Source organism: Dasypus novemcinctus, chromosome 30, assembly GCF_030445035.2.
Source record: "Dasypus novemcinctus isolate mDasNov1 chromosome 30, mDasNov1.1.hap2, whole genome shotgun sequence".
NCBI lineage: Eukaryota > Metazoa > Chordata > Mammalia > Cingulata > Dasypodidae > Dasypus > Dasypus novemcinctus.
In genome coordinates, this window is record NC_080702.1 from 49,120,360 (window position 1) to 49,123,414 (window position 3,055).

Genomic DNA, 3,055 nt, shown 5'->3' on the forward strand with positions numbered 1-3,055 from the left:
CTTTTTGTACCTTGCTCTTTTTGCCTAAGTCCCTAAAGCAGGCAGAAGGACAATTTTTACTTATTCATCTTGAGTGTAGCTTTTCTCAACAAGTTTGATTTTTTTATCCCCATTATCACACAAGCCCCCTTAACAAGAAATGGGGAATTCTATTTCTCTTAATATTCTGTGGAAGGTTGAATTACATATCCCAGGGAAAAGAAAAAACAAACAAACAAACTTGTTCTTAATCATAATCCATTCCTGTGTGTGTTACTATTTTTGTTAAGATGTGGCCCAACTGAATGAGGTTAGTCCTTAATCCTATTCTTAGAGTCTTTATGGAGGAGAAGAACCTAGAAGTCAACTGAGCCCATAAAAGAAATTAGAGGACATCGCCATGTGATGGGAAAGCCAAGGAACCCAAAGATTGATGGCCAGGCAGAACCTACAGATCCTGGGAGAAAGCAAGCAAGTCTCTCAAACCATGAGCTAATACATTCCTGTTGGTAAGCCACACCATGTGTGGTATTGTCCTAGAGCTGGCAAATTAAGACATATCCAACATATATTTCTTAAATAATCTGTTCTCTTTTAAAAGTAAAAAAACTAGGGTGCATTACCAAACCGTTAATCATTATATGAAGAGCCCCCAAAATACATTCATAAAGTGGAGTATATTTACAGTTAAGATATAGATAAGGTATCTATTGATCTATAATAATCTTAATACCAAATTATTCAAAGAATTAAGGCAAAAGTATGAATTGGAATATATTACTGGCACCTTGCACTCACCATTAAATTTGTAATCAGAGCCTTTGCACAGTCTGGAAAATGCAGTGGTTTTTGTTATTTCTTGAATGCCTCCTAAGAAAACAGCTGAAAAAATATTGAATAACACAAATGAATGCACAGCTAATGTTTGGTTTTCTGGTGTTCCCAAGGTGATGGTAGAGAGGAAATAGTTGTTTTATCAGGAAGAACTCCATACCCTCTCAACTGAAATGACGTCTTTTTTTTTTTTTGCTTTTAAAACAGGGTTTTTAATTGTGTGTTTCAAAGCCACTATCTCTTTTTTAGTAAACCATGCACACTGGCTACACTCTTGGGGGAAAACCAATGAATAGATCAAAGATAAGAAACAGCAATAGCTTGCTCAATTTGATACTCACGCTCCTTACCCACATATTCTGAGACGAAGATGACAAAGAACGGAGTAACCAGGTCATTAATTCCCTGGACATACCCACTAGCAGGGTGTCAGATGGCCCAAATAAAGAGAATTCTCTCAAAGATCTCCTGTACAGGTGGTTGCTGGAACAGTGGAATGAGAGGATTTGTCCTTGGAATGTCAATGTGAATCTCTCTGTAGGTGTCCTGGTGGTGCTCCTCGTTTCGAGAGTCATAATACTGCTCAATGAAGCCAAAATACTCCTCCTGCTTCCTCTGCAGGGTCAACTTCCTCCTCTCAGTGTTTGCGGGGAGATAGCCCTCATCAGTCAAGAAGGACTGCGTGAGGCTCACACTTCTCCACAAGGTAGGCAGAGCTCACCGACAGGAGTCTCCAGGTTACAGGATGAACCCTCCTGGGAACCCCTGGCCAGCCACACTTCCTCAGTTCATCTAAGTCAGTGTTGTGGCTGGAGAGAAGCTGATGGAACTTTTCTAGGCGGGTTTTCTCCTGGACAGTCATTGGGGGAGCCCCAGAAGCATTCTGGTCTGAGATCTGGGCAACGAGGGGGATGATGGGTCAGAGAGGGAGCGGCTGCTGTTTGTTGAGAGGGTTCCTCAGGCATGTATCAGTGGAGTTTCTGGACAGTTGGGCATCACTGCTGGAATTTATGACCTTGTAGTTGGCAGGAACTTCGGATGTTGTTGACTGGGACCATTGTGGTTTCAACCTCAGCTTGCTGTGGTTTTCCAGCACCTGGTCTGCAGTTGCCAAAGCAACCTTTGAGTTCAGGGTTTGGAAAGAAGGTGAGGAAAAGTCCTCTTCTTCATCATCACCAATGTCCCACGCATCACTGGTATTCCGGGCAAACTCATGAAAACTGGAGGCCTTCTTATTCTTCAGAGGAACTGCATTGACTTTTGACCGATCTTTAATGAAGTTTTTGGTGAGCAGTGGGTCCAGAGGAGGGTGCTGTGCTCCATACACAGGCTGGATGCTCCCCGGAAGCTTGGCACTCCTCTTCCAAAATTGCGTGCTCTTTTCAACGGCCATTGCTCTGGCCCAGGGAAGGCATTGTAGGTGGGCCGGGTGGGGGGAGGGGGACCCAGCCAGACGCCCCCAGACCCCACAACCCGAGGGCCAACCCAGGCCACTTCCCTAGTGGTCACCCGCTCCCAGCTCCTGGGGGCGCCATCTTGGATGTGGGTGACCCTCCACCCAGAGGCGCTACCATTGGTGGGCTTCTCAGGCTGTGGACAGGCGGACCAATGGGGAGCGGGATTGCTGCATGTCCTTGAAGCTGACCGGTAACATCAATGACATCATTTTAATAACCGTTTATTCCATCAGTGAACATGAGGTTGAATCAAGTTATCGACATGTACTTACATAATATAGATTCTTATTTTGTATATTGTCAATGAGACAGATAAATTACTGTTATGTAGCTATTGATATATGAACACACTTGTGTTGCTAATATGAATTAATAAAATAAAATTGAGTGCTTTGTTCCTGTAATCTTTATTTGCCCCTAAGATACAAAACATGCTATACCATCTTAGAGAGAAAGATAAGATGCAATAAAGGGCCGAATTGTTACAATCTTTCTCCAGATATCTCCCACCAAGTTACCCTTATATGATGATAAAAACAAAAAATAAAGGCATTGGTGAAAGCATTCCTGAAAAACTGCAAAAGAGTTAAGCAACTAAAATCTTTCTCATTATTCCCGTTCCCAGGGAATGGAAACACCACCACTGTGGCATGTTTCAGCAAGACTCAAGGTGAGGGGCAAAAACAATCCTAAACCCACAACTCCATCTCAGAATGTCTTGATCATTTTGCATCCCTCTAAACAAATATCACTTCTGAGATTTCTTTCCACTTTATCTGCTAGTC

The 3,055-nt window shown here is 42.9% G+C and overlaps 1 pseudogene; it reads right to left on the reverse strand.

The window, feature by feature from the left end:
* Positions 1–1,110: 1,110 nt before the first annotated feature.
* On the reverse strand, positions 1,111–2,206 carry LOC101416580 (TBC1 domain family member 22B-like; annotated as a pseudogene).
* Between the last annotated feature and the right edge of the window lie 849 nt (positions 2,207–3,055).